The following is a 22,735-nucleotide window of genomic DNA, read 5'->3' on the forward strand; positions in this document are numbered from 1 at the left end:
AGATGGGTCTGAATAAAAGCTTATTTAACAATTTGTTAATCTAGCTTCATTTACTGTTTCCAAAATTCAGTGCTTCAAAATCTTAATCACCTGTGTGTGTTTAATGGTGATGTCCAGATGCTGGAGGAAATATGTTGTTCCAAGTCTGAGTGAAAAGACTCGTAGTGCACATAACCCAGAAACCTGGTTGTGGCCATCTGCAGAGGCCAAGGGCACTCATCCTGCCTGTCCCTGAAAGCAGAATGGTGGGTGCTTCTCTGGGAGCAAAAGCTGCAGCTCCAGCTGCAGCAGTACCTAAAGGGGGCCTACAAGAAAGCTGAGGAGGGACTTTTTACCAGGGCATGTAGTGAAAGGATAAGGGGGAATGGGTTCAGACTGAAAGAGGGTGGATATAGATATTAGGAAGAAATTCTTTACAGTGAGACTGATGAGGTACTGGAACAGACTGTCCAGAGAACCTGGGGATGACCCATCCCTGGAAGAGTTCAAAGCCAGGTTGAACGGGGTTTTGAGCTGCATGGTCTTAATGTAAGGGTAGGGGGATTGGAACTGGATGACTAACTTTAAAGGTCCCTTCCAACCCAAATCATTCTATGATTCTATTAATGTGGATGTCATTGGCTTTCTGCAGTTAAATGGATAAATTCTGCATTTATTACCTAGAAAAAATACATAGCTGAAATATAATTGTCATTGGAATAATGCTTATTTTCATTAGGAACATGGATAATTCAATCACAGAAAACCTGACAGATATTTTTCAATCTATTGCCATAAATGCAGAATTTGTGAGTTGCTCATTAAGAGTAAGTTTAAAATTATCAAAGTTGGCTATTTTTATAGGTGGGTTTGGATTGGTGTGATGATTGCACCTGAATTGTCAGTAAGAATGTCTGTGAATAAGATGATGACATTTGATTTGCCTAGACTTAGAGCAGTACCTTTTTGCTGACACCTGCTTCATTATGAGAGAAGTTATAACTGTCACAGCTGCCGCAGATTTAGTTCTTGTTTTATTATTCATGCGTTCTTAACTGAGCTTTTTTTCTCGTGGACTGGTAGGCTGCGAGGTGATGATAAATATGCAAGTGAATGTGGTCCTCTGAGGACAATGACTTGAATTCTCCCGTATTTTAACTCTGCTCTTGTAGGAAGTTACCACTAATGGGTTGACAGTTTGTCCTTTCTGCATGTGGGAGGAAGTTTTGAAGCACAACTTTCAATCGCAGCATTGACTTCAATACTTCTGCAGCCTCTTTGTAGCTGTTTTCAGATGCTTGGAGAAGGAGTCTAATTTGAAAAAGCAAACCTTCAAACCTTGAAATCCATGTATTTCATCTGTACTCTGGCAGGTAGAATCAGCAGGGAGAGAAGAGTAGTTGAAAATAAGTGTAGCTGGCATTGTCTTGCAAGTTTTATTACAAGATAATTTTCCATCATCTATCTGCCTATTAACACATTCTGCTAAACACTACTCACTTGAAACTCTGTGGTTGATTTGAAAAACTATATTTGAGGTTTCTTTTGCTGACCCAAATAGGTTTTTGCTCTACATATGGCTGAAAGCTCAGAAAGAATGTGTAGATTGTATTGATTCAAAATGAATTGTGAAAAAATGTGTCAGCTTAAGAATTTGAAATACTGTGTCCCTGCTCATGCTTTTAGTCCCTGCTGCCTTTTTTCTTCTCCTTGTTCCTCATTTCCTGCCTTTTGAGAGAGAGGGTGGAATATAATTAACAAGACTGAACAAGTTCTTGTAATTAAAAGCCTCAAGTGTGAAACATACTTGATCAGTTTAGTTCTTTGTGAAGTTCAGTTCTAAAGCTGAAGTATCTGAGGTTATGCCTGCAAATTAGCATTATGGCCAGCATTCGAAAAGGCATTTATAGTTGACAGTTCGTGTATTTTCATAAGTGTTCAATAACATGTCTCCAGCATGGGAAAATTAACCAAGTATCCATCCTTCTAGTCCATCCTAGTCCATCCTTCTTTGCCAGCCTATTTTTTTTCATGGGAGTGCATTCACTTAAAAGTTATCTTTTAAAACTTACTTGCTATAGATAGTAGTCAGAAATCAAAGGTATACTCGCTGTAACATTGTCTGAACTTGTTCCTGACAACAGAAAAATTAAATGCTCTGTGAAGCTTGGTGGCTTTAACATCACTTCCACCTGAGCATATCATCATGGAAGAAAAAGGCACAATATGCATTTTTGAATTTGGTTCAGCTGCTGGCTTCTTTTATTGGTCACACTGTAGCCTTACTAAATGTCGGGGTTTGGTGAAAGCTAGTCTACTCCATCTTAATCACCAAAATGCTTGTAAAACTGAGACAAGTGTGATAGTTTATGTCGTGTATTTGTTGTAGAAATCACAATTAATAAATTGCTGATACGTATTTTGGTTTTGAGGATTAGTGGAAATTAGATCTTCTCTGTATTTCTGTTGCTCTGGCAGTAATGATTCTGGCTATTGGCATACCCAGTGAAGCTGGATAAAAGAGGTAGCATTTAGCTCAAATGTTCTTGCCTCAACCTTGCAGTAATACTAAGTCAAAACAGCAAAGCCTTTGATGATTGCTTTGATGCTTTTGAAAGGAAATACTTTGACCTTATTTAGGAATACTTCATTTTGCATCTGTGTAAAATCCATTAGCTGCCATAAAACATCCAAAGTCCATTAAATCCATATTTTCCTCATTAAAAAACTCCCAAAAAACTTGATAAAATTTGAGACATCACCGTGTAGTGTTCATGTAGTTGGCAAACTTCTAGAGAAGCTGGTTTCATTACTTTCCTCTTTCATCATCATGTGCTTCTGCACTTATATGGTAAGAAGTATAATAAGAAAACAAGAAGCAAGGGAAATGCAGATAGCCATAATATTCAAATATGTAAGCCTGTTTCACTGAGAAAACCTATTAGCAGTTGTTGGCTTCAGAAAGTGAATCAATTTAGGAATTTTGCACTTCATCTCATTTCAAAAGCTTTTGTCTCTTTCTGACTCCCAGTATTAATTCCTGAGCAAATGTTTAGGTAGGCCTGATACTTTAGAAAAAATTAGAAAGATTTTCACAACAGTCCCCATTGTACTTTGTAGGGGAAGTACTAGCTTTTACCTATAAATATGTTTTATAAACATGAATAAAATAGTTATTAAAATTACAATAATTTTTAATGTATTTACATGCCGTATAACCACTTGGAGATAGGGTTATTTCCTGTCCTTAAGTCAGAAGAGGTATCTGCATGTAGCTACAGAAACAGAAGCCTAGGCCTCCTTTTGCCTCAAGTATCCTTCTAGCTTACAGTTATTTAGTTCTCTCCTTCACTTATTTCAGGAAGTTTCTACAGGTTCTGTTATGAGAAATCTGCTGGCACCAGTGGTGAGAGCTGCCCACTCATACGTGGAAGCTCAGTTTGTGGAAGGAAGGACACTGGTGTTTTTAAGGTTGTTTTATTTTTTTCCTGTGGGGAAGTTAGAAACCCCAATCTATAAAAAGTAAACCTGAATAATGCACTGTCTTGGAAAAAATGGAAAGTTGTGAGCCTCGGGTTTGGAGTCTTTTTTCTCAGTGAAAAGACATTGGGATTTTTACAGGAGTAGCTTTACCAGGTATTTTGACACTAGTCATCAAAAATTTTACATTTCATTTTAAAAAGTTAAAAAGGCTTGCAGATCTCCATGTGAAAATGTACAAAAAGTAATTTTTGTCTTTATTTGTGATTCTATAGATAAGTTTATTGTGGGTTATATTTTTATTTCATTTATATAGATCATATTAATTTCTGTACATTGTCTTCATTGTTTATCCAAAGTTATTCAAACAGGCTGTATAAAGTAGATGTCATTGTAAGTAGAAGTAATCAGAACTGAGTGTTGCAAGAGGGATCATCAGCTAAAATATGGACAAACTCCATTAGAGTGTTTTCTGGGGGAAAATGCATCCATTTTCCCAGGAACTTTCTCCTAATATAGGCTTGTGTGTCATATTTAACCCATAATACAATTTAAATCTCTTCTTGCAGATCTAAATATGATATAAATTATATTATTCTATTTAAAAACAAAGTATTTACTTTAGAGATCTTGCACCTAGCACCCCCTTTTTTCTTGATCCTATTAAAATAGATTTAAAGTCCTAGAGACTCCAATGCTGTTTCATGCTCTTAAAACAACAAAAGACCTGCTATTGGTGTACAGATGGCATGAAAAACTGCTAACAACTTTCAAGATTCCTTCAAGGACAATTACTTCTAAGCCTTTATGAAAGTAAGAAAAAGCAACTTTCTCAACCCCATTTTTTTCTGTCTAATAATTAGAAGATTTAGAGCTGCCAGCCAGGTGGTTTTAGCTGTGACAGCTGGAAGTATTGCTTCTTTCCTAATTTTACTCTCTGCTAATCAAGTGTTTCTGAACCTCTTTGTAGATTGTGATTTTTTTCTTCTACAGAGTAAACACTGCCTTACTTCCTCTTCTTTTTGTCCTTGTTCCCCTCCAGACAAACAAACAAAGCCTTAGCCATGCAGGAGGAAAAAAAAAGTTTTGTAGAATCTGTTTTTCTTTTTTATGAAGTTTTGCTTTATGTTCCAAGTGAGCAGTGTAAGCCTCACCACCTTTTCCTCCAAGCAAGTGGATGGGCCTTAAAAGAGCAGTAAGAACCCACTAACTTTGTTTGCTTCTTAAATTAAAACCAGAAATTCCCAATAAGATTACTTGCTAAAGAAAATTATGCTCTTAATGCAGAATTCTCTCTTTGGAGAAGAATAAGGGAAACCAAATACTTTGAGGCGGATAGTCATGATACTTGACAAGCCAATAGGAAGCACCAATAAACTATGCTGTGATGGTAGAATGGAAGTGTCCATTCAAGCTGTATGGTTAAACTCAGTTTCTGTGAGCTGAATCTGGTCATTCACAAAGACAGTCAAATGTTACAGAATCAAGAATATCCTGAGTTGGAAGAGACCGATCATGATCATCAAGTCCAGCTGCTGACCCTGCACAGGACATCCCAAGAGTCACCCCATGTGCTGAGAGTGTTGTCCAAATGTTCTCAAATTCTGCCAGGCTGGTGCTGTGACCCCCTTCCCTGGGGACCCTTCCAGCCAGGACCATTGCCTACTGCTCCCACTAGCTGCCTTCCCTGCCAGTTGTTTTTTATTTCTCTGTCTGCTGCTTTGTTCCATCAGCCAGTCTGCTGTTATCTCCCCCAGCCATCCTGTGGGTGAAAAACCTTTTCCTGATATCCAACCTAAACCTCCCCTGACTCAGCTAATGGGGAATAAGACAGCATGACAAAACTCCAAGTGACAAAGCTTCCCAAGCAAGTTACAGTCCTAGTCTGCACGAGAACATGACAAATCTTCATGCATTTAGTCTTCAATCACATTTGAATTAAATCACAGATCAATGCTGCTCTTGTTTTTGATTGCTGTGGAGAAGATGGGTAAGTGTTCCTCCTTATAGGAGAGATAAACCTACCAGTTTTTCAAACTGTTTATTAAGATCCCCTTCCAAACCATGCCTGATTTATCCTGGCACACCTGTAAACTTCCTCTCCATTGCATATGCCCAGCATGAGAATGACCACCTGCTTTGCTCTGCATGGTTGTTACCTTCCCAGATTAATCATTCTGAGCAGCTGAGGTGCAACACTCATGGACAAACCAGCCCTGTCGTGTGCCATGGGCACCAAAGGCTTGCCTGCAGTGCAGCATGACCTAAGAGGTTTGATAGCTGTTTTCCCTGATGCTGAGTGACAGCCACTGCAGTCAAGGGGATAAATGAGTTTGAAGAGCCCTCAGTAAGAAGAGTCTATCTAGGGGCAGGTTTTATCTTGCTGCTGAAACAGGTATTGAGGCTTTTTTGTCTATCCCAGAGGATTGCCATTTATTGGCTGCATTGGTACACCTCACTGGAGCCATTCTTTTGACCTTGATGCTCACAGCACTCACCTCCAGCAATTCCCTGCCAGCCAGGACCATTACCTACTGCTCCCACTAGCTGCCTTTCCTGCCAGTTGTTCTTTCTTTCTCTGTCTGCTGCTTTGCTCCATCAGCCAGTCTGCCGTTATCTCCCCATCTGCTCATTTCTACTCTTGCTGTTCTCTCCTCCCCTGACACATTTCTCTGCAAGACCTATAGGGTTTCAGTTCCTTTAGAAAGGATACACTTATATTGATCAATCCACCTGGAGCCTTCCTTTTTCTTTTTTTCTTTTTTTTTTTCTTAAAGAAGAAAGGCTCAACTCCTTCTCATTATTCTTTCAGTATAAACTCATTTTTCTATCAAGGATCTAAGCTGCTGCATTCTTTTAGGGTAACTTATCCAAACTAAAAACAGGTTACCTGTTTATGCTTTCTAGATGTTATCCCAAATTTATCATTTAGTTATGCTTAACAGGAATCTTGCCAAGAGTTACCCCTTGCAAGAATTACCCAATCCATGTGTGAATCGGGTTTGATTAGCTGAAGCTTTTGATCAATTACAGGCAGCTTCCTTTACTGACCAAGGTCAGCACAGCCCCAGTGAACTCTCCACTGAAGTTTCTGGAGGAGAATCTCCAGAGGAGAATAGAAATTTACTTCATGTCTCCTGTGCAGAAGACTGATCATACATATCAGTGGGACGACTGATTTTTGTTAAGAGCGGGACAACAGATAATATAAATTCATTTTGTGATAAGTTGTAGTTAGGTCCCATTTTGCAGAATCTTCGACAGTTGAACTTGTTTTTAATTTCTGTCCTGAATTTGTGCAAATTAGCATTCTTGTTTTTCTGCAGTGTGTTATATACATTTGTAGGAGAGCTGCAGCTTTCAGACAATTTCTCTGTTTATTTGAGTGCCTTTTGAATTATGTTCATGGCCTCCAAAATGCTTGTAATCCCTCCCAGCTTAGTGTGATCTCTGAATTTAATAAAACATACTCCTTGTTCCATCATCTAACTCACTGATAAAAATAATAAGTCATACCACACTGTACATTGTCTCCTGTGAACTTCACCCAAGTAATCCTTGCATTTGTCAGTGATTAGATGCTGTTATCAATAGCTGTAAGCCTGTTTTAGTGTTGTTTGCCTTAGACTACATCTCCTATTTTGCCTGTGAGGATATAATTTAGTAACTGGCTTATTTATGCACATAATTTTTTAAACTTTAAGATCCTTTCATTTTCAAGCATGCTGTTTCAGTATTTTGGAATAAAACTTGCACTCTTGGCTTTGAGGATTTTTTTTGGACTCTAGGATTCATCACTGTACTTCTTTCCTTTCACTCCCAAGCTGCTATTTCAGCGGATGTGCACTCGTGCTGGTTTGCAGCTGTAGGAACAAGGGTCTCATGTGGCACAATGGAGTGCTTCCACCTGTTTGTGCCCTTGATTTGCTTTTAAAATGTAAATTTTTTCTATGTTTAGAAGAGCTGTTCAGTGCATCTTAGCAATTAAAGCTGACACGATTGTATGCAAGTGCCAGAAGAATTCTTTTTAATACACAGTAAATAATGTCAGTGTCAGATATAATAGGTGGGTATGGTGTGCTTGTCTGTGGCATCCATCTCATTTTGAGTCTAAGTGAAAATGAGAAGTAGTGAACATATGATTGATGAATCTATTTTTCCTTTCTGTTGAGTAGCAGTTTCATTCAAAATTACTTAGCTAATTTTTTTTGTTCACATTTTCACCTGAAACTAAAACTTTTTCTTGTAAGTTTTTCTGTTAGTGCTACCTGGAAACATACAGTTCCTATAGCTGTTTGTAAGTATTTCAGCCAGTGGGGAAACCCTGGAAAGAAATTTTTCTTAGAGCACTTGATACTCTCAGTCAATGTGCAATTCATACTATCTCCGTTGAAGTGCTGTAGTGCTTCCCTTCACATTTAGTCAGCTTCAATTGCTAAATATAGATATGGAACTGGTACTGCTCTTGCTCAGTTAGGGTGGTTTATTTGGCACAGTAGCTTAAAGTGAATATTTCTTCACTCCATCAGGCACAGAGACTTCAGTGTTCCATGGCCATCTGTGGAAAACAAGGGATGAAGCCCCTTTCCCAGGTGCAGCAGTGGGAGATACAGCATGGTTCTTGGTCAGGAGCTGGTATGTCTGTCACAATGGTGACAAGATTAAGTTTGATCCAAATTTAATGCAAGCATGAAATTCTGCTCTCAGGAAACATGAGATTTATAAATGAATTATGGGTAACTAGTCGTTATGCAGCTGGAACTGCAGTTTCTCTGTTTGGACCTCAAAATGAATGGATATCTGGCAACGTGATGCAGTTACAAAAGAGGCAAGCGTTACTCTGTGAAATGTGGCGAAGTAATTGGTCTACACAACTAAATAAATGTCACTCATGTCTCAGATGTACTGCAGTACTTAACTGTGGATGCTGCACTTTTTAGCAGTGGTTGAGGAACATATTTTGGAGGGCAGGAACTTTTGTTAGAGAGCTGTGTCTACAGAAAAATGTTTTATTTTAAATTTAATTTTTAAACATAAGCTAAATGAGAAGTGCAGTCAATATCTGTTGTTGTATAAGATATTGCAAAAAGAGGGCAGGCTATGCTTGCAATCTTCCTCACTGAAATATTTACATATCGCATTAGGAAGAAACACTTTCAGAGATGGCCTATATATGTATCCTTCACCCAAGCAAAACAGTAAGCCAGAGTTTTTGATATGATCTCTATGATTTTGTTTGTCACCCCTTTGTAGAAAATTTCTTTATTACTTTTGTGGGGACTCTCTAAGGATTTCCCAAGAAGAAAATATTTTTCACCCTGTACTGAAAATTTCTTTAATACTTTACAGCATATATGGAACCAGTTTTCCTGTTTTGAAACAGTCTCCTCTATGGAGACTGATGAGCTGCAGGTTTAGAGGAAAGCCATGGAAACATCCTTAAAACAAAGTCCACTATTTTTCCTCAGCAGAATGAGCAAACTATTAGGTCAGCTAATAAAGTTGCATTTCAGAGAGCTGCCATGGACACTGGGAATGTGGATATGAAGGACTTTCAATAACATGGTACTAGGGTTATCTTTAATTACCTCTGAATGAGACACAAAGCTTTGTTTTATATTATCTGTTCTGGGAGTAATGGCAACTAAGCTAAAATGGATTCAATTCATCTTCCTGCTACTCAGTATTCACCATTTCTTTTCCTAGCTGCTTCAAAATAGGAGGAGGAATGAGACTTTCACAGAGTCTGAAGGAAGAAACGAAACCAGCCAACTTTAATCCCAGATAATATTCCTGCAAAAATCTAGTGACTCTCATAAATGACTCAATTCAGCACTCTGCAAGTCATTCACTATGCAAATGGTCATACTGAACTGTTCTGTATTGCACTGTGGTATTGAGCATTATCTGAGCTGAGAAGGAAACTGCCTCACAAAGCAGCACATACTATCTCAGCTAAAGAATGAGGCTTTTTTTTTTTTTCTCCAGTACTGCTTCATAAAGCAAAATAGAGTGGGCAGCAATAAATTGAGCCAAAGAGGTAAAGGGGAAAATAATCACAATCTGTACTGCATCCAAACATCTTTGATTGCTTAGTATCTGTCTTGTTCAGGGCAATATGTTCCTTTCTGCTACAAGGTGTGGAAGAAATCAAACAGAAATACCAGCTCTATCCAGATGATTAAGTTTTGGGAGGGAACAGAAGGCATTCAGTGTTCTGTTATTCTTCTCAGGAATAGTGGAATTCACTCTGTGTAGCATAGTAGAATGGGATCCTCCCTTTGTTTTTAATTGTTTTGTTTGAGTTGGGGCAGAAGGGGGAACAGAAGAGTCAAAGTGATCAGATGGATGTGGAGACATCAGTACTTCATTTGCTTGTATTTGTGACCAGGAACACGCACAGTTGTTTTCCTCCCTGTCTGTGATAAACTCCCAAGTTTCCTGGGCATGGTACCTACAGATAGATCAGAGATACACAGCTGACAAAAGAGAAAAACATTTTCTTCCAGGAATCACCATTTTAATGAGGCAATTGATACTAATATGCATTTTTCTGGAAGTATGCTCCTTAAGTCCTTGGAAAATTATCTGCACAGGTATAATGATTTGGGTGCAAACTGGTATCAGCTGTACCAAACTTTTTCTGTTTTGCAGTCTAGAGATTCCCCAAACATAAATTGGGGGCTTTTTTAGAAGATACATATAATTTCTTGCATATTAGTGTAGTATTACTCAAAATACTTCAATGGAGTAGCCTCAGTAAAGTTGAAATAAGAAGGTTAAAGCATAAGTTGTGGTTGCCAATTTACAACAGCTTGGTTGCAAATAATCTGGATGAATAGGGATAAAAAACCATTTGGTGATATTATAGAGATATTGTAGAGATGTCTGGCTCTCTTGCACGTTGTCAGCTGCATGGTGTAAGATCATTATCATTAAAGAATACTGTTCTTGCTCTCTTGCTCTGTTTGAGGTCACTTGCTTGAATGAGTCATCCGTACATTTTAGAGCTCTCGAAGAACACTTCCCATCCAGGATTTCCTGAAGAAATTCATTAATTTGAGAGATCCTGGTGAAAAAAATTGATGTAACTGGGCAGATTAGAGTTAGGGGCATGGGTGCATAAGGTGGGAAGGCAGTAGAGTGTCAGAAAAAGCCCCAACAAAACTAGATGCTGATAAGAACAGGACTGCAGATGGCCTGTTTAATGTCCTTCTCTAGACTTGGACTCATTATTCAAGTAAATAACCCTTCCTTTCTGGCAAGGAATTGTGAAGCCCATAAAGTCAAGCACTTGCAAATTAGGAATGCTGAGCATGTAGTTGAATCATATGGGATTAATTTAGGACCTTTGTACATACACATTATGATGCATCTGGTTAATTATATGCTTAGAGAAGCTCTTCTCCCTAATTTCCACAGAACCTTTGCTGGCTCAGAGCTGGATTTACTTTGGGATTGTATATAGATTGTACATAGTAAAGTAAAGTAGAGGACTCCAAGAGGACTGTGTTTGTAACATGGCTTATTTGGTTTCTGCTTTGCTTAAGGCCCAGAATTCCTGTATGGCACTGGAAAAATTATGTAGACATAAAGATTCTCAAGCATAACTCCTTACTCAGGGTTACTTATTTTCTGAGGGCTTTTTAATAAAAACTGCAGCTTGATTAACTTAAGTTGGGAACATTTATATCTGTAGCTGGGGCCAGTTTAATAGGAACTGTGGTCTGATGGTGAAAAGTGCAATAAAACATGAAGTAATCTGAAAGATTAGGCATAGGCTTCTCAAGTTTTGTTGCCCAAATGGAGCTGACACTTTTGATCACTCTTGTCTTAGTCTTTGTGCTTCTGTTCTCAATGTGTCATGGACATGAAAGAAAATGTGCTCAGTCAGTTGAAAACAATGAGGTACACAAAAACTTTCATTTGGGTATATATATGTCCTTAATTTCCATGTATATTTATTTGGAATATGGTTATATCTTTTATTGAATTATATTATATTATATTGATCTTTGCTGGTGACAACAGAATAAAGAATTTTTAAGGATGGCTTAAGGAAAACAGGAGTCTTGCTTGTGGGTTGTTAAGGAGATAAGGGTGAGGAGTGCTGCTTCTTTCTTTTTCTCTTCCTCGTCAGGAATGTCAGACAGGGGAGAAGAATATAATAGATTTTCTTAGGATAGCGATCCCTGGAAAGACTGAGTCAGGATGCTGTGGGCAGCAGAGGCCAAAGCACTGTTGTTCTTAGATTGCAAAGCCAGGGATGAGATGCATAATTGTCCAAAAGACAATGGAAAGTCACAGAATAGGAACCTGTCTGATGTAAATTACTGGTGCTTTTTGGGAGCACTAACCTCTTCATATTGATTGTTCTCTGGTTTTGTTTGTTAGTGCTTTGCTCCCTTCTCCCACAGCTTGCAGAATGCTTGCAGAGGAAAGAAGCTACATGGAAACATGTAGATTTAGCGAAAAGGCACTTTATTTTTTGTTTAACTGCCTTGAAAAGTTATTTTGGATGAAGAGCAACAGTTGAAACAAAGCAAACAAACTGTGGGCAAACTTTGTTTTCCCTCTCATGAGAAATAGGTGCTCATCTCTCTACCCAGTTTTTGAAAGTTCACTATTACACCTCCTGGATACTGTGTTCATGTGCCTTTGCAAGCATGAGCTGATGCCAGGATTCTCAGGGTGGGGTGCTTTTTTGTTATTGACCAAAAATGAGCATCAGCAAAGAAGTCATAGTCTAGTGCACTTAGAATAATATATTTGATTTAACTACATGGGGCTTATTTAAAATATTTATTAATTACATGTCAAATACTTCTTCTGACTTGCTAACTTGTTTTTAATTAAATCCTTGTTAAGTTGATTGACTTAATTGAAATAAATGCAACACCCTGATGAGAACTGGGTTATTTTGAATCTAGTTAACCTTCAAATGAAAGTGGAGTTTTTTCTGCAGTATAATTACAAGTGAGATTAGCTTATTATGCACATAACGAGTGACCTTTCATCTTGTCCAAGGTAAATAAATACGCAGAGGCATTTGCTTCAAGAGTAGAAAGTATGCAAGTTCTAATATAAGATGCAAACTTACTGTTTGTTTTGTCTTTTGGGGCTCTCCTTTGTTAAGAGAGACGTGTTATTTTTATCACTTAAGTTCTGAAAGACATGAGTCAGGAGAGAGGCCCTCATGTCAGGTGCTATGCAGAACCTTGGAAAGAATAAATAGATTCAGCTACTAAATCAGGCTTCATTTTTGACTGTAACTTGTGTTTCCTAGGCTTCCTCTGGATGTCCTTGTGCTGCTACATCTTGAATAAAAATTAGGGTTCAAAACTGTATTTTCTCTCTCTTTCTCCTTCTATCAGGCTTGTCAGTTCTCTTTAAAAAAACATGATGAAAAGCCCCAGTGGTTGTTGTGCAGGCCTCAAGTGCAGGATCATTCCCATCAAGGCTTCACTTTGTTCACTTTGTTTTTCAAGGCCTCTTTCACTGGGAATAGTTCTGTTAATTGTATTGTTATATATCCTCATACTTCATTTAAGTGCAGATAAGGGATACAGAACTGCTGTGTTTTAATGAGTATGATAATGACTTGAGATATAGCATACACATAGAGGAAATAGAGATGAAAAATATAATTATACTTTAATTGACAATATCTGTGTAATATAAAGCATATAGGTAGCATCACAATCTAGCAAGCAGCATCAGAATGTAAAGAATCCTGAATTTGCATCATGAGTAAGTTGTGTTGTGGAACACAACATGTTGTGTTCCTGGATGTGTCACACAGTGGCTCTCTGCATTGTTTTCTTCAGCTATAAAATAGGGAATAGCCATTCTTAGTTACTTCTGCATAGTAAATATATTTAAAACTTACATCTAAATATCTTGGTGCTATTTTTTATTATTATTACAGCTGCATGATGTAAAGTACTGAAGGTAAAAGCCGAAGTGAAAAGCCAAACTCAGCCTTTACTGAGTTTTGTTAGTACCAGTGTCATCAAGACCCATTTGTCACCAACATCTGAGGAAAGGACAGTGAGATTTTATGGTCAGCAAAACAGTACCAGTGTAAATTCCATAATAACCTTCATCAGTATGCATGGAGACTTTCTTAAAAATGCAGAATAAAATTCTGCATTTGAGGAAATAATGCATGTATTGCAGAAAAAAATTCTGCAATAAATGCATTATTTCCTCAAAACTAATAAGACAGGTTTAAAATTAACAGTCAAATTGAGGTGACTTTGGAGGCAAAATTTATGTTTTACGACAGTGGCTGTGCCAAGCCTTTCCTTAGTTACATTTGGGGTTGTACATACTACTGTGAGTATTGCATCTTCCTGATCAGAAAACCGCTGCCTGTGCATATTTAAGGTTCAGAATACATTGATTTGTGGTAGTAATGGAATGCTGATTTAGGCCATGTGCTGGGGAAGTCAAAAATACTTCATTCATTTGATCCAGATGCAGACAGTAGATGAGGAAAGGGAGATGAAACTCCCATAGAAAACGTCTTTGCATGGGCTTTTCCTCAAATTCAAAAGCAAGAATTGTAGGAGGTAATATTTTCCTTTTATATTTTAAGAGTATAGTAATGGTCCCACACACACTAGAAATCATTGCTACTGTCACCTGTCACTGCTAATCAGGCTTTCAGTATGAGCTGGTATTAAGTTGTTAAGATATCATTCAAAGTCAGATAAAAAAGATATTAGGTGCTGATTAGCTTATGGAATGACTAAGTCCATAAGTGTTGGTTTGTCTACAAGAAGGATTTAATAATATGAAAGTCAAAACTGATGATTTCACAATGCAAGAAATCATGTTCTTTTTTTTTGCTTCAGTTGTCTGTGGCCAATATTTTCAATAATCTGACACTGCCCTCCTCTCCCAGAATGATTGGTGTTTTCATCTTTCAGCCCATAGCCTTACTGAGGTTTTTTGGTTTTTGGTTTGTTTTTTTTTTCCCCAAATAAATTGTAAACAAGCACTTAAAAAGGCAAAATAAAGACCTTACTATTGTCTGATATGCATCAGGATGTTGTAAAACTAATAGCAATCCAAGTCACCAGTTACTCATGTCCATAAGATATCAGAAACTAGAAATAAAAATATGATAAATCCTTGGTAGCAGCAGAGGGGGAAGAATCATCTGAAGTGCCAGATCAGGACAAAGTGCTGCCCTACATTAAGGCAAACAACTGTCATGTAAAAACTTCAAAATCTGACTCAGAACTTGCTTACCATGGAGTTTTCCTTGGATTTATTGACTATATATTGACTCTAGGTTGTACCACACTAAAGGAATTTTATGTAAATATGCCCCAGTTGAACCAGCAGGAACCCAAGCACGAGTACCAAAATCTGGCTCTGCTGGCTCACACATGAGCATACTTTAGGGAAGTTCCTCAGGTGTTATTGCTTAAAATACAGTACTTTTGGATCATTTTTTAACAAAATTTGTCTTTCTTTCTGTTAGCCTTTGCTACAGACTTTGCTGTTTGAATGGCTTGAAGGAGACAGCTGATAAATGAAGCCTAGAAACTGCTACTAGTTTCCCAACCTGAGCTAAATATTAAGGCAGCTGGCAAAAGTAAGCTTTCCACATGGATGAGCTACTTATATGGACCTTAAAAAGGTTAAAAGATCCTGTTATTTTTTTCATCATAAAGTCTTCTTTTCCCCTCTGAATTTTTTGGGGTTTTTTTTGGGGGATATTTTTTCCCTTGTTTTTTATTTAAAGGTTTTCAGCTCTTTTGAAAGACTGAAAATCAGTTTGCAGTTTTTTAGGGCTTCTGAGTACCACTGCATAGTGGTGTCACCAGAAGTGGCTGAAAATTATTGTAACTTAGCTGCTCTTGGGAAGGCTGCCCTGTGACGTGTTTGGTGATCATTGCAGCTGCCCCAACATTTCCAGGAGGCTCCTGTGCCACCCACTGCCAGCATTTTAAAGGAGGTCAGTACCAAGTTGTATGGCCCAGGAGTAAGGTTGCTTCTAGGTAAGGGATGAGTTTCACAGTTGGTTTGAAAAAGTTCCCACTGCATCTGGCTGGGAAGCCATTTGTTTTGAGGATCTCTGCAGCCTCTACGTTTCTGTGACTGTCAGTCTAATGCTGTAAATTTATACTCAGTGTTCTCTCAAAAGTCAATGATATAATTTAGTGAATTAATTTTTATAATACTTTTTTAATAATGTGTTAAGTGGTGGTAATTTGTGTTGTTAAGAAAAAATAGGCTCTTCAAATCTAAAAGGTAAATTAGAAATGAGAAGGATGGAGCTCCTAAAATTTTGCATATTTTTATTCCACTCAATTCTTAAGTGAATATATATGACTACTGTTGTAGCAACAGATAAATATTATTATTTTAATTCCTCTGATGTAGGCAATCAATTAAAATATTTTACCTGTCAGTTTGTCCTTGGTCTCTCTAAAGGGCTCTTATTTAAGTTTTCTTGCTCCTTATTAACTTAGTTCTACTTGGTTGAAGCTTTGAAGAGATGAAATTTCCTTTCTCTGGCAAAGAATAAGATCAAAGATACGGTAGCTTGAGGCGTTGATATTTTCTTAATTGGAGAAATTTTTTTGTTCTCCTTCATGTAGAAATTAAAGTACAGCTATTTTTCCAGCCCTCTTGTTCTTTCTCACCAAGATGGTCAATTATGAGTCTTATTTGCAAGGTTTTGGACCCTGTGGTCTTGGAATGTGGTCTCATCTTTTTCTTCTGAAAACTTTTTGTCAAGAGCCTCTGGGGAGGAAGCAGAGACTTTTTTTTTTTCCATCACAACACTGGAGTTGTGCTATTGTGATTTTCCTTCAGAAAAGGAAGTTTATTCTGCTTAGTGTATTCAGCTGGGAAATGTTGCTAGTATTTTGCTCTCCCACTTATTCTGTAATTAAAAAGAGTTAACATACTCATAATTGATGTAGATTTTATGTCTATAGGCTAAATATTAACCTATTCCTGTTCTGTCAGAATCTTCTCTTTAAGTTTCAATATCTTTCAATATTTTTTTCATAGCTAAGGTCCAGTATATTCCAGTTTATAGTCATGAGACAGTATGTTTTTACTTGCTCTGAACTCCCATCAAATTCAGAATGTTATGATTTTGATACACTTCAAGTATTTTGATTAAAAGAGTCAATGCACGGTCAGATTTGTCCACGGTTGTTTCTTAGATGAATGCACTGAAACAGAGTTGTGGTTTTCCAAACGCTGTCATGGTCAGTCAGCAACCTCTCAAACAAAAGGTACATTCTGCCCCAGAGTTTCTGTGTGGTGTTGGGGCGGTGAGTTAACATTTCTGTGTCTGAAGTCTGCTTCTCTAACGGGGAGCCAGAGTCTTCATTATTCTCTTGTTCACTGAGAATGTATAGTTTTAACAACTTTTGTGCAGTCGGTAGTACAGTTGTTCTCCATCTTACCGGGAGTAGTTAAGCAAGTGAAAGTTTTAATTTGCAATGTGTAAGTGATACCTGTTATGGTCTTGTCAAACATAGACCTCTAGAAATGCTACCAGATTCTGAGTCTCAGTGCTTTTTAATGCATTTAATACAGCCTAAGAAAGAGATTATTTATTCTGGCTCTCAGGCAATTTCCAATTGTATCGATGCCCAAGTTGCTTTGGGAGGGAGACACTTCCACCTTACTCATCTGTAGCTTGTTTTATTCACTATAGAGGTCATTTAGTGACCTCTCCTGCAGACTGTTAGCACAGTGGCAATAATTAATTCTGTATAAAAGTTGATGATGCATTTTGCAGATATTGACTTGCTCCCTTTTATCAAGAACCCAAATGATCACTTTGTTTTGTGGAGAAAAAAATGTCACTATTTGAACTACATTGTTTTGCGTTGAACAAGCTGTGGCTATTCAGTTTTATGCTCCTTGGGGGAGAGGTCCTTGATTGCTCAGTACCTTATCTATTGCTGTAATACTCCGTACAGAAATGAGAGGAGCTACAGCAGGTCTGTGCGTCCTTTATTAAAAAAATCCCTTGTGTTTCTGAGGAGCCTGGACTACCTCATTCCAGTAGGATTTACCAGTGATGTCAAGGGCTTAAGACAGTAAAGGTCACTACATTTTATTTAGACTCAGTTGAGCATTCTTTTAGGTCAGCTTTCAAGTATATATTATTTTAGTTCCTACATACATTTATTAAACATGTAAATGTTAGGATGCCTTAAGATCAAGGCTGCTTCATAAAGCCACAGATTAAAAAATGTGTTGTTGTAATTATTTAAGTTTATGCCGGAAAGAAATAAGCTTTTCCCTTGTCTTTCATTCTGCTTTGTTTACTTTGTTTTCCTTGTGACAAATTTTAGATCCTTGTTCCTGTGAACATAAAGGACATGTCTATAAGTCCCTCTAATGTGAAATTAGCTATGTTTTCCTTCTCTTTGAAAAACATATGATCACTCTCAGGTGATGCTGTCTTTGATGGCTCCTGTGAGCCAAGACCTGTTTGCAGAGGTAAAAGAAAAGCGCAAGTGCAAGACGCTCTGTGGAAAGTTACCGCGATAATCCACTTGTCGGTGAGCACTCAGGCAGAAGTGTTCTCTATGAGTGTCTTTGAAAGACAGACCTGAAACATTGATGTTTGGTCATGTAAACCTAGCTAGGGTATGAGTATAAAAAGGATCAATTCAGTATCGGCAGGAAAGTGGATTGGATTGTTTTATTTAGATTGGTTTCACCAAGCTTTGGCTTGGTGAGAAAGTAAAAGCGCTGTTAGCAAAGCAGGCGGCAAATACATGGATTTAAGTAATTTTCCTCCAGAATGATGAGTGATAACTGCAAAAGGCTCTATTATCATTAATCTACAGTAAAATGGGAAGGAATAACGACTGAAAGATCTTCTGCTGATTTTGTTTTTAAAAAATGTATCAGCTCAAACATATCTTTGTGAAATTCTCGACCCATTGATTCAACAGCAAATTTTTTAAGATGAAATTGAACTTTTTTCTCTCCCTCTGCTTTGCTCTCTGGTTTTCCAAAGTGAACATTTTAATCAGTTATGTATACAGGTCATTCTTTCAAAGGAGAAATCAATTATTCAAAGAAAAACAACCACAAACTAAAATGATACTGTATTTACTGACTTTGCTAAGTGTATATATGAGCATGCTGCTTATGAGGGAAAAGTGCCAATCAAATGGGTAGAGGTCTTTTAGTTTGAGAATTCCTGAGTAGCTTGGGTAAGTTTTGAAACCAAATGTAATAGTTTATTAACTCTGCATGATCTGTGTCCTTCAATCTATAATTTGATCTCACAGTTGCACCTCTTTCACTGTTCCGAATTACATGAAAATGAAAAAAATGAGGCCAAACTGGTTTGTTTGGGACTTTTTTCTGGGCCACATGATACTATCCAATGCAGTTTGAGTGTGGAGAGCATTGAGAGGACTCCGGGTGGGCAGCTACCATTTACCCAGGCATGGATTCACTGGGGCTTGATTTTAATTTTTCTTTGTTTCTGCATCTTGTTTTTTAGAGACAATTGAGATAATCTAAGCTCTCAGCATTTTTCACTGGGAAGTAAGTTTTGCAGATACCTAGTAATTATTTTCTTCCTTTCTATAGCTCTCATAGGTTTTTAGCTTTCTTCTGTTTGGAGCAGCAGATAGGGCACTCTTATCTAGTAAAGGCCTAGGTGTTCTGCACAGGGAAAGTGCCATCTTATTACATCCAAATTCAAAACTGAGGCATCTAGTTTCAAAATTACTCTGTTGGAGAGTTTAATGCAATAGCTAAAAACATAGCCAAAAATAAAGCTGAAGTTTCTTTTTTTCTTTTTTTCAAGTCAAAGGTGTCAGAAAAAAAGTCTGGAATTTAGGTTTCCAAATGAGCCTTAAATTCTAGCTCTTGTTTGTAGGAGGACTTCAAATCTCAGTGTATATAGAAGTAATTTAGTGCATTTTTTAAAATAATATGGTCATTACAGCTGCTTCACCTTTTAGTCAGACTCTTTAGTCAGGAGGTGACATAACCTGAAGGATATTATCTTACAGAATAAGACTTGCCTTCCTGTAGCCTTTCAGAAGCACCCATTGCTCACAATCATTTACGGACACTTAAAGATGTTCGAGGTATCTATCTGAAAAAAGACTTCTCAACATTTCACAGTCATGTATACACAATACTTCAGGAAGATTCTCTGGGTTTTGTTTAATCTAAACTCATTTATATAGTAGTATTTTACGTATTTTATAAATTTTTATAGTGAGACTTTAAAGTTAAGCTGCATCTAATTTGTTGTACAATCCTATAGTAGTTGGAGATTTCAGGAAAATTCTTGTCTTGTGGACCTGTTGTTACACAACGCACTTCTCAAGCAGCGATTTCCTTATGTGATGTAAAGGAGTAAGTGAGGATGAAAGGACAAAATGGTGGACTTCTTCTTAGGAGAACTTTATTCTAGCAGAATTTTAAAATGTAATGCTCTAGGCAGAAAGCCTTATTTCTGGCTTTTTCCTGTGATGATTAATGAGATTTGATTAAAAGTTTTCCAGTTTCTCTTCTTCATCATAAAATATTATTCACTCTCACCAGATTATGTGAGCAGAATGTGGAAAAACAGCAGAGGCTTGGCTACATTTCAATGCTGATGTTGATCCAGCACATCTGGTTTATTTGCTTTTAAAACTTCTGGTAAAATTTTCTGCAGCTTAACAGCGGGGATTTGTTTTGCTTTAAAATCTGGGAGTATTTGGGGCTACCAAGCATCTAAATTCACTCTCCAGTTATGTACATTAATGGCATGGTTTTGTCTTAAACTGTTTAAGCATGTTTGCAAAATGATGCTTGAATGCAGGCCTCACCTGCTGTTCTAAGGCTGATTTTTTGGCTAAACAATGTGGTTATTATATGTGCATAATATAGCATCTATTTTATAACTTACACATTTCTCTGTGAATTATTAGTTACCCTGGGATTCTGCAGTGGTCATAGTTTCTCATCCCATTTTACATATTCCCTGATTACTTTGGGATTTCTTTTGTAGCTCCGTATCATTTTGGTGAATTGCCTTTATGCCTTAAATTACATGAAATGTAGATTACAACTCTGAATATATTGTCAGAACTACTTTATGCCATTTATGTTTCTTTTTCTGTTTACTAAAAGGCACTGAAAATAGATTTACTTGGGAATGAGGTTTGATGAGAGCTGTACTTTCTGAGCTACAAAACTGTTACCATGCAGTGACAAGACAAGGGGGAATGGCCTTAAACTGAAAGAGGGCAGATTTTAAATTAGATAATTAATATTAATTTCTTTACTGTGAGGGTAGTAAGGCAGTGAAAAAGGTTGCCAAGAGAAGCTGTTCAAAGTCCCTGGAATTTAGTACCTTAACTCTTTTCTTATTACTTATTTTTATGGTGCAAGATGCGAAGTTGTAGGAAGGTTCAATGTTTCTTCTGCTTTTATATTAGAAATACATTTTAGTCCACTAATTTTATGAGATTGTGTGTCTTTGTAGAGAAATACTAGTAGTTTTCCCAGAATAGAATGAGCCTGAGATTGTCTCTCCCTTAATGCTAGGACAAACTATTGCACAGCTGGAACAGTGTCAGAAGGTCAAGACTAAGGAGTGACAGCTATCAAGACAGATTTATCTAGGTCATTTGCTGTCATTCAGCTGTCTGTTTACAGCTGTGCACCAGGGAAGTCATAATAATAGAAATAATGTTCTTTGGAATACTACTTCAATTAGGTTATGGTTATTCAAGCAGCTGATTGCATTATCAAAATCATATTTAGTAGGACTTAAAAGTACACAGGAAAACAGAGAGCTGTGTAGAGGAGGCGTTTATGCGTAGCACACATCAAAATCTGCCATAATTAGAACATTTGTTCATGTCAAACATGATAAATTATTAAATGATTAACAAATAAACACTTTCTTATCAAGAAAATGCATTATTCTCTTATTTTTCTCTGGGAAAGAAAGAGGTGGAAATTTTACTCTACTTTCTTGTGCAGATTGTACTGCTTCTTTAAGGCCACACAGTGTCTTTACCCATCTGTTTTCAGATAACTGTTAGAGGACAAAGAATGGCTCAGGAGTTCAGGCTCAGTAAGTAGCAATGATATAACAGTAAATGTCAAAGGCAACTAATCCTTCTTTCTGCAATCATACCACTGTGAAGTTACAGTTGGCCAGATTTTATTTATGTTTCCCAGAAAGACAGTGAGCTCTAATGCCTCAGACTGTGGGACTTTTTCCAATAGTCCCTTACTCTCCCACAAGATTAATGAGATTTTTAGTTAGGTGCAGACAACCCATTTGATAAAGTTTTGAAATTCAGAGCTTGTGTCCCATTTTAAGCTTGTGTCAACACCCTCAACTCTTTCCACCAAGGAAACAAATTCTCTAAGAAATGCTAAACAGATCCAAAGCAAAGTAGTTCTCGGTATTGTATGGGGATATCACTGTTACCTGGTGTTGTACTGTTAGTGATAATTACACTGCATTTCAAATTGGCTTTTGGCTGATTATGCCTTTCAAGTGGCTTTGCCTACAGCCTCTGGTAGGTTGTTTACTGTCTGTGAATTTTTCCATTTCATTTTTAATTTTTTATAGTCTTGGCTTCTTTAATATCTTATGAGTTCCTTGATTGACATGCACAATCTCTGCAAATTTTGTTCTTTTGTTCAATTTTAAACCTTCTGGTTGGTCATAAGACAGCATCAAATTTATGAGTTATAGCAGAGAATAATAGCTCTTTGGCCATTTTTTAGGAGTTCCTCGTGGTATGCAGATCATTAAGCAGTATACAAAGAGAGTTCATTGTCTTCTGAAGACTACAGTTTTATAGATTGCCTCATCCATGCATATATCAGTATATACTAGTACTTTAAATCCTAAACTAAAAAAAAAAAGGCTGATATTACAGAGAAAGCATATTCCAGAAGATATTCCAAAGAGGATTCTTAGAATCTCGAACATACTCACAACTTTGCTGGTGATTCGATGTTTTACTTTAGGCAAGATGTTTTGATTTTCTTTGCCATAGCTTCTTAACTGGTTTATTGCCTCCCTTGCCGTTATCAACTTTCTAAAAGCATTGTTTTATTATACCTGTTGGCACAGAGAACATCAAAAGATTCTTTCAGCACAGTCTAAGGTGTCTGTATACACAACAATAAAGATGATTTCCAAGAAAATATGTGAAGCGATTAAACCAGTCTTTCTACCAAACAAAGTTGTTAGAAAGGTTTTGCAAGGGCATATGGCACCACATGTGCCCCCTTCTCTCAC

At 37.2% G+C, this 22,735-nt stretch overlaps 1 protein-coding gene across 3 annotated transcripts in view; it reads left to right on the top strand.

Moving 5' to 3' along the window:
- The window catches only part of DLGAP1 (DLG associated protein 1), a 401,400-nt gene that overhangs the window by 49,242 nt on the left and 329,423 nt on the right, over positions 1-22,735 (top strand). The window contains exon 2 of one of the 3 annotated variants that reach the window (XM_071417710.1): positions 7,989-8,094. The exons of the other annotated variants lie outside the window; for them this stretch is intronic. The gene's annotated coding sequence lies outside the window, so the exon portion shown is untranslated. The remainder of the gene's footprint in view (positions 1-7,988; positions 8,095-22,735) is intronic. 3 annotated transcript variants of the gene reach the window in all.

This window comes from Agelaius tricolor, unplaced genomic scaffold (genome assembly GCF_023055355.1).
Source record: "Agelaius tricolor isolate 1412-34295 unplaced genomic scaffold, bAgeTri1.0.p SCAF_2, whole genome shotgun sequence".
NCBI classification, from domain to species: Eukaryota; Metazoa; Chordata; class Aves; order Passeriformes; family Icteridae; genus Agelaius; species Agelaius tricolor.